The sequence below is a fragment of the Rhynchophorus ferrugineus genome, unplaced genomic scaffold, assembly GCF_030347505.1.
Source record: "Rhynchophorus ferrugineus isolate W39M unplaced genomic scaffold, kcgeb_rfMv2 rfM3, whole genome shotgun sequence".
Classification (NCBI taxonomy): domain Eukaryota; kingdom Metazoa; phylum Arthropoda; class Insecta; order Coleoptera; family Curculionidae; genus Rhynchophorus; species Rhynchophorus ferrugineus.
In genome coordinates this window covers 52,213,033-52,230,630 of record NW_027472582.1, presented here as the reverse complement: position 1 = coordinate 52,230,630, position 17,598 = coordinate 52,213,033, and the positions used below count along the sequence as shown (strand labels likewise).

The following is a 17,598-nucleotide window of genomic DNA, read 5'->3' as shown; positions in this document are numbered from 1 at the left end:
TTTTTGAAATGCTGTCTCCAAGTTGGTCACTGGACAGTTCGATTATCTAAGCTGTGGAGGGCCGTATTGGTAAAAGGTTCTTTATATATCAGGTGCATTTAAATTATTTTCAGTATAAAGAGTCCTGAAGCACCTCTTTTTTAATAAAATTTATTAATAGAATAATAATTAATATTAATATAATAACTACCAAATATAATAAATAGCAACCCCAACTAGACTCTTGGCGAAGCCAGCTCCATAAACTAAAGTATATTTACATTAATTTTACCAAGAAGAAGATTTACGAATTACTAATCTCTACCAATGTTATAAAGACTGTGAATAGAACGAAATTCTTTGGATAACTTGCACTTATTTTCCAACTTGGAAACAGGATACTTTATAAAGAAACAGGGATAATTGTCTTTAATCCACAAATTATTCCATTATAAACAAGTTATACAACTGGTACGAACGCATGATGTTCAATTTTTGTGATATGCAAGAAAATGTTATACTAATATAACGTATATCGAAATACACTTTTGAGTGTATAACAAAAAATAACGCTAATAACGCCTAATCAATTACTACTTGCACTATTTCGCACAAAAATCGACTCAACATCATATCAAATGTGGAAGCGTCAGTTTTTTTTTAAGAAATTGTTAACCAAAGTAGTACCAGTGATCCAGGTAGCTATTTGTTCCCTGCTGTTAATTAATTTTCGTAATCCCTATAAAAAAACATTTTGTTGTATTAGGCGATTGTACACTTATCTCTTGAAATAACCAATAATTAGAAGGAATTCAATCTGGCGAATAAGATGTGTGCTTTAAAATAGTTCATTTGGGATTTTCCAAATTTTGTTACGACTTGTTATATTTTAGGGCTTTCTTGCTGAAACACTGAACCAAAAGAAATATATATTAGTTGATGCAGCTCAATCGCAATTGTAGTTGGTAGTTGAATTACTATTTTGGATAGCTTACAGCAACTTGTTCCAGTACCACCTAATACAGAGCATCACTCACTATGGCGTCAACGACTGCATTGCAACTGTTTGTGAAGCTTCTCCGGGCTTCAAAGATGATCTCCATTTATGTAGGTAAAGATTCATAAATGAAGAAACGATCTATTATAATTTTCACGGTTACCCATAAGCATATATTTATGTAAAATACAACGATAGAGTTTTTTCGGTATCCAGTCTTAAAATCCAGTCTATAAACGGTACAAATTTACTTGATAGTCGATCTTTAATTCCGTAGCAAGATGACGAGATGAAGTTTCTTGTCCGCCTCGATATTTTAAATAATATGATTGAATTTTCCAATTACTGATCGACCATGGTAAAGGTCGTGTTTAATTCGAAACTTCGAGGATGTTCATTAATCCACCCATTACCATGAATACCATACAATTTTCAACAAGTATATGATGTTATATTTTTTTAGTAATACCAATACAATCATGAATATTTAATAATTTAAGAGTACAAATAAAATATCAAATAATAAGCTCACGTATACACTTAAAAAGTTTCATTAAAGAGCAGATTATTAGAATCGATATCATTATAATTAATATAACATTTTAACATCAACAAAAACTTTCAGTAAACTCTTTAGAAATATTTACCGCTTAATTTATTAAATGAGATTTCATTAACATTCAGATAAATTATATTTGAGTAATTATTGCTGCTATGGTAATATTTATATTTAAATTTAATATGGTATGATTATATATTATGATAGCAAATATCATAATATTTTTTTAATTTTTTTTTTCATATTTATCTATTTTTATATTTAAAGTTTTTACTTATTTTCCACCAATGAACGTTCCCACTTAGTAGCATATTTCCTATAAAATGCATCATCTTATTAAAAAATCGAAAATTGATACTGTATTTTAATGATATTAATTTAGATATTTGTAATTAAATTCGGATCCCAGTTGTCATCTTAAAAATGTAATAACAATTCAAAATATTGTTTAGAAATACGTTGTCCTAACATGAAGTTATTCTAAGGTAAACTCAAGTTTGTAGTACACCAAAACATAACTTTTTTCAAATTCATTTTGATTATTTACCAGTAGGAAAGTTCTATAAAAGAAATATATTTAATTTAAATGAATTGCGGTCGAGTTTTGGTCGCTAAATGACTAAATATCCATGCAAATTAAACAAAATTAGGCATTAACGCGAAAAGATAAATATATTGGTATGTACGATAATATTAGGGTATAAACATTTTCGTGGACTTTTTCCACACCACTGGTAGACCGCTATGAGAGTCGCGCAAATTCAATTGACCTTTCGAAAGGGCAAGATCTTTTGTCACCCCATATCGTTTGCATTATTTATAATGCAATTTGCTTTTATTTTTGGGGTAGATGTGACGACCCTGCAAACGTACCCGCTTATAGCTTTCAATCACAGTGTAAATATAGTCGAGATTTAAGTCTGCTATCCTTTACTGTATTGTGTCGGATTTTTTGAAGCATACAATTTCCCTCTGTTCATATTTACTTAAACATGATTATGGATCGTATAAATATCATTTTCTGAAAATCGTAATAACCGATCTGTAGCCAAATTGAATTATAAAAATACCAATCAATCACTTAAGCTCTGTAAAGTTTGGAATTATCGCTTTGCTTGGAGCCCAGTTAGGAAGTTTTATTTTGGGGATAAATGATGATGAATGTCCCTTTTAAATTATATTTATATTTTGGTTATTTTCGATTATTTTAAAGGGTATTTCTTAGCTAGGCTTATGTTATAGGTAGAGTTTAAAGCTTGTCTCTATATTTGCAATGTTTACATAGCATCGAACAAACAGTTATTACAGATAATGTGTTATATTACATTTTATTAAATAAATAGGATATTATTAATGTTTACAAGAGACATGATAATATATAAGCATAAACCTAAACTAGTGTTGTCTAGGCAATAATATATAGTTTTATATGTTCAACATTGCACGAATCTTGAACCTATTAAATCCAATTATCCTGATAAATATTTGATGATAAAATGATAAAATATATTCTTATATTGATATCATCTGTAATACTGAAGAGAGAGTTGCAAAAAGGTGAATCTACTTACAACAACACTGAAGCTTTTCGTTCTGTTTTCGATTTTGGATAGTTTTGGAATCTATTCAGAACATACTCCACTAAAAGCTTTTTAGCTACGTTAGCTATGTTAGAAATGTGTTGGATACACTTGAGAACTGCATTAGTACCCTCCAAGGAAATATCGACCCTCCACTTCTTTTTACCATAGTAGTGGAGACAGTTATGCTGAAATTATGTTTTTGGTATATTTAAAAGTCTCCTATTTACTTATTAGGGTTTAAAGTATAGCGATAATTAGGATTTATCTGGTTTAGACCTACTGCTTAACATGGTCTCTGAACCACAATCTTCGACATACCGACTGGCGAGTAACCACCTTAGAAATCATCCCAAAGACATCAAATCTTACTCAGCCTGGTTATTAGCTAGCGGGACGCGGGTATTTTTTGTTTATCGAATAATACACCTTTATATTTTGTTTACTTATTTACTTATTATTATTACTATTTATTATATATTATTATCTACTTAATCATAAAAATGAACTCATTATATCGCCATGCCCGAGCAAGATTCGAATCCGCGATTGTCGCAACAATACGTGGACTGTCCTGACGCTTTAACTACTGCGCCAACTAAGCTGGAAGCCAAATTTTGTTCAAATATGTGACTGCAGAGCGATATAGCCAGAACATTAATACAGAAAAAAAACAAAAGTTTTAACTTATCTAATCTAAGACTTAATAAATCTAATAATCGAAGATCTTTTATATATCTAAACAGCATCTTGTTAGAGAAAGTTGACAAAAGTGGTATTTACAGCTCAAGTAATAACCGGAATAAGCTTTGTATACTTATCTGAACAGTACTTCGCATCATAACAGTGCTTGCAAGCAACTCTTAATTCAATAATCATATCTGCATTAGGTATAAAAAATTATATAGATAACATGAAGTCTGAGAAGTCGAATTTTCTACTTACACACTTCTTACATAATTTAAATTACCATCGGAATGCTCCTTTCATCGTCAGTAATAAACAGTGATGTTTTTCTCACTCTCATTTAACAAACTATTTCCATATATTTTGTCAGTCGAATGTAGCATCCAATTTACTTATAAATAATTACCAAGGCTTTAAAATGTTTAGAAACGAATAGTGTCAATATTTAATGATTCTGAATGTTTCTTCGATATTTGTCTTGGATTTTATTAAAAAAAAAACCTGTTCATTTTTATAAGGTTTTACCGACCTTTTCTGATTTTTTAAGTCAAATTATTATCATGGAAACATCAATCAAATAAATATGTTCTTCTCCAAAAATATGACGGTTCTCCGTTTTTTCAAATTTTTACAAAAAATAGACAAATTTCTCAACTTTATTAGAAGTGAAGCCAAAAAATCTTGAACAACAATAACTTGTGTAAAAATACAGTTCAGTAAAGTTTTAGCTTTCTACCTTTAGTTGTTTAAATTGTAATATATTTAGTCATAATTTATTTCAAATCAAATTCTGTTGATAAAATATTTAATAAAGTATTCTAAGGAAATTAATATATATTTATGTAGATAACCTGATCCTATATACATAGATTCGAATGCAAATATACTTAATCTAATTTTATAACGTGATTGTGTATAGGAAATTGATCTTGCAAAATACGCGATCTCTTGCGCCCGTTACGCCAATATCTATTATTCCACCGATATGAGATTCGATTATCGATTCTATTTCCAGTTTTCTTCCAAATACCGACAACCATGTCATATATTAAATATTTACATGGAACTTTTGTTTTCCACGAGCACGAATCGGTGGTTTTTTTGACAAATAATTTTGTTTGAGTAAAATAGAACAATATCTAATATCTCAGGAAAAATAACAATTCAATATTTATCATCAATTGTTCAATATGTTAGCATACACTATACACACTTATTTAAACATTCGTTTATCCCTCTTTATATCTAATAAAAATATACTATATTTTCCTAGAATTATTCGATAAATGTTTGTGATTCTTTGTTATAGGCATATGTATATATAAAACATTTTTATGTTGTAATAATATTGACAAATAAAGGCTCTGTTTGTATTTAGATATGCCATAGTAAAACTGATTAATTATCTTCATATTGCCACAAATTTCGCTATAATAATAACCCAATTTACTCTTATTTTATGTAATCACATGTAACATAATATATGAGTGGTCTTAGTAGGTCTAACATTCCCTAATACTGTAATAATTTAATCTAGTATTGTAATAAAGTACGAATATAGATATATTACTAGGGTAAGTGTTTGGATTAGTTCCAAAATACTAAACTGATGTTAGTATACATAATGAGTTTTAAATAAACTATTTTATGACAATTCTGCGTATTTATTTTACCCGCAAGCCTTATATATGCATTATTTTTATAATTTGTGTTATAATTAGATATTTTAATGTGTCGATAGTGTGAGGTTCTCTAATGTAATTATACATCGGTAAAACTACAGAAAAGTTGTGTATTTTCACTCCACCATGTATAATCAATCAATACTTGTCTAACAGTTACTGACCGCACTTATTGCGTGAGATAGAGGCCCCTCTTTAGGAGAAATTCATGAAACAAACTACAAGAACTACAATTCGAAGACGTGAAGATACCGAAAAATTTTTGTCTGGTATTATTGGCAGTATCAAAGCCTTTGTAAAACTTTATCTTCATTGCTCATAGTTTATTGTTCTCTATCAGGTCTAAAGTCTAAAGGCTAAAGCGTAGGGTAAAATATTTCTCCTTCCTTCCTTGATCCTCTTTTCGCCAGAAAATCTTATCTCTGATTGTCCTGGGTTCCAGTATGAGAAAGAATTCACATAAATGTAATGGCTTTACCGCTGCTTCTCAAATTTGCTGTCAATTTGCGAATGAGTGATAACAATGGGTCATGGTGTTGGATTAAGGCTTTCCAGGGAGTTCATTCGAAAAGCAATCACTATTAAATTTTTATTTATTCTGTACACACTTTAGAGCTTCTTAGATAACTAATAATATATAAACAATGAAGCGCCTTTCTGATAACGCTGACGTAAAAGCAGCATCCACATAATCATTTGTGTTTCACACATATTCAGGATATTTATAATTTTTAATTTGGTTAAAGGAGTGAGCCCTGTGGGAGCTATAGTTCTTTAGCAAGATTCTTGATGAAGAGATCAACAGTTACTGGTTACAACTATTTTAGAGAGGTGATCAGTTGCCGCCTATGGAGGCATGAAGTCTTGAAGTCTCTTGGGATCTCGCAATATATACTGTCGATTGGATTAATGTGGAAATTCTTCGGAGCAGTTCTATGTGCTGCGTTATTATCGCATTCAGTTTATTTTTGTATCAAGTGGCCGCTGAAATAAATCACTAGCTGCCCTATTCCAATTTAGTCAACGTCATTGCTTTATATATCCTAAAGAGGGAGTCTCTGTAATTTCTTCAATTGAAGTTAGTAAAAGTAGAATTCCAAAATACTTCCGACATCTATCCTTGAAGTACTTGATATGAGGAAACCAGCATAGCATCGAGTCAATATATAAAAGAAGGATTTACGTTAGCCGTACTGTCTGATCGAGTTGTTTAATGGCAGCTCGCTATTCCTGCAGAAGTGAACACGTGAACACTAAATGTTTTACCAGATGTAAATTCCATCTCGGAAGACAAGCCTTGTTAATTCAAGTATTGCCGCAGCCGAAATTGTAGTAATGCTTGTAACTGGATTTTTAGTTCCCATGGGTATGATATATGACTATATATGACAATGGCAACTAACATCAATTACAGTAACTTGACTGACCAGTTACTATTAAAAACAATAAGAGACTAGTGCAAGAACAGTGTAGAATACAACGTATGTAAGAACGAAAAAGACAACATATTGACGAACGCTTCAAGATTTGGCGTATCATCCTTGCACAGGGGCCAATGGCTGAGGCGAATCTTCCCTGTATTGTTACAACTTTAGCACATTTACTGCCGAAGTGAGTACTCACTGCACAAAAAAATAATTTCATGGATATACTGTCGTGTTCATAATTCATATCGAAAAGTATGAAAAATAATCACACGAAAATGTTTACGAGTTAATTTCGTCTTTTGCCCGAAATGATTTTTCATGTAACTGTAAAAAGAATTCCAGATGACGTCAGTCAACACTTGTCACACAGTGTTGCTATGGCTATAAATATAAATAGCTCCCTCCTATAGCATTTTTGATTTAAAAACCTACGTTATATATAGGAAAAAGATATTTTATATTTTATATTTTAAACGTGTAGGGTTATGTCCTTTAACGTAAAGAAATTATTCTCATATTAGTGGAAGTACGTAAGCGAGATATTCGTATTCAATTTGGTAGGGGTTTGTTTTCAATTTAACAACGTCAGATTTTATATACGCCACAGTTACCGTTCTTTTTCTCTCCCACATCGCCACGCCTCCGCAATAAAATATTTTATTCCCCGTATTCCAATGGAGCGCTTTAAGTGGGCTATTCTGGTTGAATAATTTCTACGACAGTTTCCCAACTTTACACCTTTAAACTTAAGTGTTATGAATCCCACAGTTTTGGCTCCTCTATGTCTCGGCAGGATTCGCCTTCCAGTCGACAATTCCATTAGTCTGCGTGTGTTACTTCCTCAACCACATGACTACAAGAATCTAAACCAATATTACCTATTATACACTTAAATCGATATGATGAACATCCCTTGAAAAGACTTCTGAACTCTCAAATGATAATAACCGTAATATATAGTATACAGTATATGTGTGTTATATATAGTGTATAGTATAGTAAGTACATACGTCATCAAGATGTTTAATGTATTGTCTGTCGCAATTTGTAAATTCGTTATAGAATCAGACAATATTTTCCCTCTCACTTGATTCTAGTTAAAAAGAGACACAATGCTGGCTGATAAGTTCAAAAGTGTAACCGAACTAGCCTGTCGAAGTCGTCCGGTTATTAAACGTATGCAACAATCTTCAAAACAGTTGTGATAAGAGCTAATAAAACGGCAAACGTTATTTTAATGCTTTGCCTGTTATGATATATTTTAAATCGCTGCTTATTATTACTCTGATTGAGAATTCCGAAGCCAGACAGAACAGACACCGACTCTAATCACGTACCTTGAACTGGAACGATATAATGGAGGCCCCTTCTTGCCAATAAAATTGGTTACAGAGGTAAGCATTTCTACTCTTAAATAATAATTTCCTCCGATTTTTACTGAACAGTTTTTTAGCGTGTTTCAGCTGCATGAATATTAGTGTGGACACGGTCACTGAAATTTCTCAAAAAATGGAAAATATGACCTTGAATTCACAAAAAAAAACCATCCTCATTCGAAGCAGATAACAAATATACGAATATCAGATATTAAATATACGAAATATATAAAAGCAGTTATTAGTTTTTCATAACAAACATAATTTAATACATTTATTTCAAAGGAAACTGTTAGCGAAAAGTATCGAAGAGGTTAAAAGGAACACTCGGATATTGCTTTTAAAGGAATAACATTTTTAAAAGCATATAATAAAATGAAGGAAGACTTATTATTTCAATTTATGTATTTAAAGGAGACTTGGATAACGGTCATTCATGGTAATATTATAATAAAAATAGTGTTATCACAACAAAAGTTGATGGAAAAAGGTAAATGTTGGAATAACAATTGATTAAGTTTTATTAGTCATGTGTTAATGATTTATTGCAGATATAATATACTTCTTGCTGAAATACAAAAACTATGGAATTGTTAATAAATCTTAGACAGATTGGAAATTAGCAGCTTACTTATTCACTTGTATTCAATTTTCTAAATATGATATGATTCAGTGCTGCCAATTTCTAAAAGAGACTGATGATAGTGGAAGCTGGTAAAGATGAGTATATAATTACTATATGATAACTGTAGAAAATATTATTGTGTAGTGTTAAAGATTTATGTGCTCTGATATGTGTGTAATTTTTCAGAGTATACACGAGCATTTGATTAAAATATGTCAGGAGCAAAAGAATTATAACTGTTTTGCATATATGGCAAATGCATTAAGGAGAATGTGGTGATTAAATATAGTATTGTCAAGAAAGGTATATATAAGTATTAACAAAACAAAGGAGATATACAATGATATTAATATGTCTTTACAAGGAAATAGTGTACTGAAGGACACAAGAACTATCGCAAATAGCAAACGCAAGCCAAACCTACAAACTTTCATAACTATATTAAGGCATAACTTAACTTTTATAAACTAATGTATGCATTATATTAACTATAATGTTAAAATAAATTATATTTGATAAAGGTATTTTTAACGGTAGCGGTAACGGTATTTTTGTTTTGAATTATTTTATTTAGATTATAATTTTGTTGTATATCAAAGCCATACTGAAAGAAAACGCCGCGTTGATTTGAAGACGTTTTTAAAGCAAAATAAAAGCTTTTGTTGTCTTATATTATCTATAGATTATCGAATACCAAATCATTTAAAATAGTCGATTTAGTGTGAACTAGGTATAATAATTACGAACACAATAGTGAAGTGTCTCGCTGATTTATTAATGATGTCAACATTATATGAATTTTCCTTGTTGTTTTCTGTGTATTTGCAGAGTTATGTTTACATTCGTAACAAAGTAAGTGACCAGAGTTGGTAAGATCGTATATATTCTAAACTGATCAACGGTCAGTCGGTGGCCTTAATGACGAGGACTGTGGTTTAGATCCCATATTAACACATCCAACCCAAGAACATTAATTTATAAAAATAATTCTTTAATGTGTTTTAGATTGCATAATTCTGCATATATTGGCTTAATCTAAAATAAGAGTATATGCTATTCCTGAACGAGAATCAATAATTTTGGTGAATTTTCCTCTGATTTAAATACATCATTTTTAAAGCAGAAGATCAAATCAATTTGTTATATATATTTCAGATTCAACAAATTGTATCGAATTAAAATATTTATAAAATACACATATAAAGTAAAAGATTCTTCCAATCATTATTGATATGCGATTCAATATAGCTACATTACTATTTTCGATTTTAAGTTGTGAAATCAATATTTTCCTCGTTGTTACAAAAGTAGAAGTTATCTCTTTTGGAACAGATTTAAATATTTGGTAATACTTGAAATACTTGCATTATTTGCTTATTTAAAAAAGCATACAAAACAAAGTGTAGAAAGTTGCAATATTCAATATTTTTGAGAACTATAAGTGGTAAAGGTGGTTGAAGGTGATTTAGCAAGTTTTGTGTTGCATTCATCACAGCTTTATAAGTTTTATCATTTTATTTTTGTAAAACTTTTAAGATTGTACTTCTAATATACTTTAATGTACGTTTAACTTTTGAAATTCAAATAGATCTCTCAGTCATATCTTAAATCTATTGAGACCTATGAAGTATGACTTATGATAAATTTCTTAATATGGCGATTCGCAATAGAGAAAGATGAACACTGAATTTAAACGTAGTAGGAATATTATTAAGTTCATTATAAATCAGAAGAGGTATAATGGAAGCCGTAAGTAAAGTATTTAGCTATATTTTTACAGCATTAACTAAAAAAGATATAAATGGTTTGTTGTAAACATGATGAAATAAGGGATATTGTCGACAGTTGCCAAGAAGACTTGAAAGAAATTGTATTAGAAAATAAAATAAAAACTAAGCAGATCTTCATCAACTTAAACTTGAAAGGCTTCCTTATAGATGATTGTAATCCCACACGCAATATTGAGTCATTTTCTGATATATTTTTAGATAATTTCAGTAATGTTCCGGTTAAACTTTTGAGTTTATGAAAGCTATATGCAATAAGAATTGCATTACATAACGATGAAACAAAATCACATTTCAGTTCAACATAAAAACCGGTGAATATAATTGTGCATATGATTTAATGAATTTGAATAAGATTATTGCTCTATTGCTATGATCGTGAATTAAAGCAATCACTTTCATTAACGGGAAACCAAATTATTAATCTCATATCGTTGATTGTCACCAAAACAATGGTATCCATCAACATTTTACAAATTGTGACCATCTGTTGAAGTATTAAAACGAGGATTTAATAAATTATACTCAGCTGAAATATCTATAAATTCAACAACGAGGCTTTATCATTTTCAGAGAACATGTAAAAAAATAGTGGCGGTTTACTATTATAACTTTTTCTGTCAGCTAAATATAGAGATTCACGTGCATAATCCTAATTCATCGCTTTGGATAGAACTATTACAATATTTAACTTATTCGTCCTATTTAGGCCCGTCTGTGTTATGTCAAATTATACTCTTTTGTTAAATACTTAATTAAAAATATGAAGGTTCTGGATTTTCAATTGCAAAATGATATTATTCTTATTGAGCAATAGAATTTGTTAGAAAATCTAGTAGTTGATATGATACAAAACATGTAGATACTTGTACTTATATATTTAATATTTGATATTATATTAATATTGTATACCTAAATAACTAATATATATTTTTCGACATTTAAAATTAAAAATGTAGCCATAGTACTTATTTATATAAACGTGCTTTTGCACGCATCAAGATTTTTAAGCATATTTCGACTTGATGTTTTGATGTTAAAAAATATCTTGGATTGTATTTGTGAGAATTGGTATTGTCAAAATAGATTCTAATTAATTGGGAATGATATTTTCAACAAATATACTGTATCTTTTTAGTGGTCAAAAGTCGTCTCAACTAAATTTATTACTGTATTATTAAGTAATTAACTTACATCGAAAGTTGTACAAATTAAACCATATGTAATACTTACAAATAATAATTACTAAAAACAACATAAATCTGTATAATAAAATACTTGCATACTTACAAAAAATAAATGTACTTTCCAAAACATGACATAATAAATAAATTAATCAGTACGAAATGCCGTAATAACAGATATTATTTAAATCGATTAAACAATTTAGTAATAAGCAAGTTATATTTACGAACAAATCAATTAAATATATGGGATAAACTAAACTTACATTTTGTGTTACATATTCTAGTGTGTTGCGAAATAACAAAATAACTTTTTAAAATGAATAATAAAGGGTTCAATAACCTTACATTTAGAAGTCAACTAAAAGCGATTAATAACAATAGTTAACCTTAAAATTCATGAAATATTTTGAATTAGACTAATTTGTCGTGCGAGAGAAGCCGATTCTTATCAGAAATGTTTCTTTTGTAATTACTCTATTTGGACTAAAATGTATTCACCTAATGACCCTTGATAAAAAGTCGATACTATATTATACCAGAAAGTTGGGAGGCCGAAAATAAATGCAAAGGGTTAAAATAGCAAGTCATCAATCTAGAAGAAAGAGAAAATTTTCTATATAATTTACTTCGGTATTAATGAAATTTGTGCGGTAGAAGATTAGTGAGTAGAACAAGTAACCCTCAACCGTATAATTAGGTTTTATTGTCCCTATTTAATGAACAACCAGCGAATAGCCTTTATAACGTATCCCAAAACTATTGTACGCAGGTGCGTAAAGAAAGCGGAAGAAAGCAGATTTCGGTAATTTCGCGCTTCAGCGTCAATAAGAGCTTAAAGAAGCTCATTTGTTATAATCCGCCATTTATTAGCTTGAATAGGAAACTTTATTGACTTAACATTTTTCTATAAACAATGAAAACTCTATGATTATAACATGTAACTCAATAACTTTTCCAAGCCGGCTTGGTGGCGCAGTGGTAAAGGCGACGGGACGGCCCTCCTATTCTTCCGATAGCTGCGGGTTCGAATCCTGCTGGGGAATGGTCGTAAATGTATGATTGTGATTGTTCAAAATATGTGATTGTCCTAGGCAAGATTCATAGAGAGACATATATAGAGATTCACGTGCAAAATCCTAATTCATCGTTATAGATAGAACTATTACAATATTTAACTTATTCGTCTTATTTAGGTCCGTCTATGTTATGTCAAATTATATTATTTTGTTAAATACTTAATTAAAAATATGGTTCTGGATTTTCAAAAAAAAAAAATAAATTTCTAAACTGTAGACCTGTCCAGATAAACCCCTAGTTGGCAAAAGGAGACTTTAAAATATATAAAAAAACTTTTCAGTATCATCAAGAAAACAACTATTTTAGAATTTTGACCGAATTGCCGATGTCTGCGTGTATTACTTCCTAACCACATGATTATGAGAATCTAAACCAATATCACCTATAATACACTTAAAACAAAATCTCAAATTTAAGTGACGTGTGTATAAAGTAACTTTGGATTTACTATATGTACTGTTCCAAAAACTGAAAGACTGTACGTTTGTATTAGTCTGTGAAAAATGTGATAAGTGAAATGTTTAAACATAAGAATTTCGTAAAATAAAGTTTTTAAAGCAAAATAAAAGCTTTTGTTGTCTTAAACCTTTAACGTTATTTTAATTTGTTTTTGATTTAGTGTGAACTGCATATAATAATTATGAACATAATAATATGGAGTGTCTTGCTGATCTATTAAAGATCAACATTATATGAACTTTCCTTGTTGTTTTCTGTGTGTTTGCAAACTTCTGTTTAGAATCGTAACAGAGTAAGTCACCAGACTTGGTAAGATCGAATATATTCTAAACTGATCAATGGACGGTCGGTGTCGGCTTAATGACGAGGGTCGTGGTTTAGACCCCATATCAACAGATCCAACCGAAAAACATTAATGGATAAAAATAATTCTTTGATATATTTTAGATTCCGTATACCGGCCTATTCAAAAATAAGAAGATATTGTATTCTTGAATAAGAATCAATATTTTGTGGGAATTTTCCTCTGATTTAAATATATTCTACATCAATTTTAAGGCAGAAAATCAAATTAATTTGCTGGATATATTTCAGATTAACGTATTAACTGAGAAACTGACGTATATCAGAGTAAAATATTTGTAATTTTATTTTTTGTCTATAAAATTAGAGATATAAATCTTAAATTTTTTCTCAATCTTCCATTCATCGTTGATATATATAATTTCAATTTAAAATAGCTAAAATATTAATTTCCATTTTAAGCTGTGAATTGAACATTATCCTCATTATTAGAAATTATTAAAAAGTTATCTCATTTTGAGGAGGTTTAAATATTTTGAAATATTTGCATGAGTTGTTTATTTGATGTTCAATATTTTTAAGAACTGCGAGTGTTAAAATTGGCTGAATCATCACAACTTTATAAGTTTTATCATTTTATTTTTGTAAAAAATAAACTTTTAACTTGTAATATATATATATATATATATATATATATATATATATATATATCATTAATATTAAAGACGAATTAATTAAACACTTGACAATAGAGAAACATGAGCACTGGATTTAAACCTGATAAGAAGATTATTCAAGATAGAGTATTTAGCTGTACATTTACAGGATTAACTAAAAATAATATTAAGTACGTATTAATATATATATATTGATATGAATGATGAAATAAGAGATATGAGTATTAGAAAATAGAATTAAAGTTCAACAGATTTTCATCATGTTAAATCTATAATGCTTTTATAATCATTTATTAGCCTGAATAGGAAGCTTTATTGGCTTAACTTTTTCTATAAACAATAAAAACTCCATGATTATAACACGTAACTCAATAAGTATTCAGTATAATCAAGAAAACAACTGCTTTCAAGTTGTGATCGAATTTTTTAAATTATTTTTTTATTCATTGGTAGAGTTTGATCATCTAATCCTAGGGATTTAAACTAATTTTATATTAAGTGGGAAAAGGGCTAGTGTATGGTGACATATAAAAAGTGGGTGTTAAGTACGCAAGTCTTATTTTGGAAGGGAAATTCGTGATTAAAGGAGTATGCCATTGTGAATTCAGTGTGAAACGAGGCTTTAGCTTACTTAAATTAAATTTACCTTGATGATATCTACATCAACTGTGAAGTTTTACGTTACTGTGACTTCCTGTTATAACAAGGTACCATAGAATTTGCTAATATGGAAACCTTATGTGCCCTTTAGTATAATTTTATTGATATTCTCGAATAATAAATATATAGGCAGGCGTTTAGAATACCTCGTTTTGTCACAAGTTCGTACATTGGTTTTAGTAGTATTGAAAGTGAACTTTTTCTCCACAAGAAAAAAAATACAAGGAAAAAAATAAGAGGTAGGAAAGGTAAATCGAAATATAAAATAGGATAAATAAAATATAAGAAATATAATTTCATATATAAATATTTTCTATATAAATGCCCTGTTGTATTTCAATCGAGTTGTAGTGAAACATGTATATTTCTGTGTTTTCCTTGAAGTGGTAAGGCAAAACCCAGAGGACCCCATGATGGATATATTGCTTGAATAATTTGAGATAAACGGCTATAACCAGCAGTGTTTATTCAACAACTCGTTATTCTATTTACTCCATGAAACTATATATGTTGTAAAAAATGATAAATGATAAATGATTTCGTGCTCACTGTTTCGATGATAATAATACTTGTTCAACTGAAACTACCGTAATTTGAGATAACACAAAATTTGGTTATGTCATCAAAGGACATCTCTGTGCCAGATCCAATACTTAGATGTGTTAAAATAATGTGTTCAATCTAAATTAAATTAAAAATTAAAAAGTTTATATTAAAATATATAATCTTCAAATGGCCATAAAATATCTTTATTTTATCTATCTTTTTTCTTTCGAAAAAGTTGGTATAGGTCTATTGATAAAAAAATATTTTTAGATGTATATAGAGGGATCGATATATTTATTGTGCGTTTTTTATAGTGTCTGTCACGATTCTTATTGATTCGAATCATAATCCAGAAATATTCCCTATAAAACGCAATATTTCTCTAAAAATATACCGTAATGATGAAAGGAGATATATAGACATCATTCAGTTCTTCGATCTACCTTCGACGAAGACTATTTTTTTTGTAAAAGATTAGTAAATAGTGGCTGTTTTAACCCAGACATCAGATATTTATTGTGGCATTTTCCAAAATTATTTATAAAATCAAAAAAATATCTAAGCTTTGTTATAAACGTTCTATCAAATATTGTTTGATCATTTTATAAATAAAATAAATATATGTATTGCGTTTACTCTAATATTATTTCAGGCAACTTGTATTCATATTATATATTATATATATTAGTACATTACACTGGTCTTTACAAAAAGCTTTTTTTGATATCTTTAAATAATTTCTATGCATTTTCGTATATTGAAAACGAAAATGATATAGAACCCAGGAAATCCGAAATTTGTTTATTACTCCGCTATGGAAAGAGTGGTGGATGCATTTAGGAGCCAATTTGATATAGCACAATGGTGTCTTTTCATAGATTTATTAAAAAACCAAAATTCTGTTCAAATGTCTTCTATTCATTTCATGTCATCCCATAGATCTACAAGACCTACAAGAACTTCAAATTGGGTACTGAATTTCGAGGGAGCTTAAAGTTGTTGAAAAAAGCGTCAACCAAGAAGTTCTTTTACCACCGCTGCACGTAAAGTTTCGATTGGTGAATCACTTCACAAAGATGAAGGCTACTTGAAACATTTAATTAAAAAAAAATTCCAGACCTCTCAGAAGCAGAGATTGTGGAAAGAATTTTGGTCCACTGGCCCATAATTCATCATGACAATTATGAATGCTCAAAAAGAGAGTTTTATTGCTTCAAGAGGATTCTAATGGCATTTCCAGCTTCAGGTTGCCCAATGGACCCAATTTTTTTTCATTTCGAACTCCCCTGCTTTCCTGAAATTTTATAAAATGTGAGATATTATATGAGACTAGTGTTGTACTTTTATTTTAATGTAATAACTGGTTTAATATAATATGCCAAAATTTCAAGGAAACTGTCAACCAAAAATAAAACAAAGATTACGTCCAATTAACTTACTAGAAAATAAAACAAAAAATTTAAATGACTTCAAGCATTCCACGTTAACTTAAATTCCATTTCATATTATAAAATCATAAACAATGATGTTTTCATTTTTTCTAATAAATTAATATTTTCACTGTATTGAAAATTATTTCGAATATAAATTTGAAAGGATAGATTAAGAAAATATTATACTGAGTAATAGTCCAAATCAATACGGTATATTTCGTTAGCCTATATACGACTACATAAATAGTTCATTGCTTATATTTTTTTACATATAGTTCGTACCAAAATAATATATTTATGTCCAACTGTGCTAATTTGGAAATGTATGTTAACCACTATCATATCAGAACAAGAATATTTTAATATTTAAAATATTCCATATTAGATATAGAAAATTACAAAAATATATTATATACCAAAAAGACAACAAACACCAACTGATAAACGGTTGAAGTAGCCGCTCTTGTTGTTGATTGTAAATAAAATTTTAAGCTAAACAAATTAAAAACACCTATAAAAATAAAATAAAAAATTACCACATTTTTCAAAAATCAAAA

At 29.2% G+C, this 17,598-nt stretch overlaps 1 protein-coding gene and 1 pseudogene across 2 annotated transcripts in view; both read right to left on the bottom strand.

Annotated features, from left to right (window-relative positions):
* The window catches only part of Gfrl (Glial cell line-derived neurotrophic family receptor-like), a 598,276-nt gene that overhangs the window by 343,847 nt on the left and 236,831 nt on the right, over positions 1-17,598 (bottom strand). The window lies entirely within an intron of this gene.
* LOC143194535 (uncharacterized) lies at positions 6,989-7,103 on the bottom strand (annotated as a pseudogene).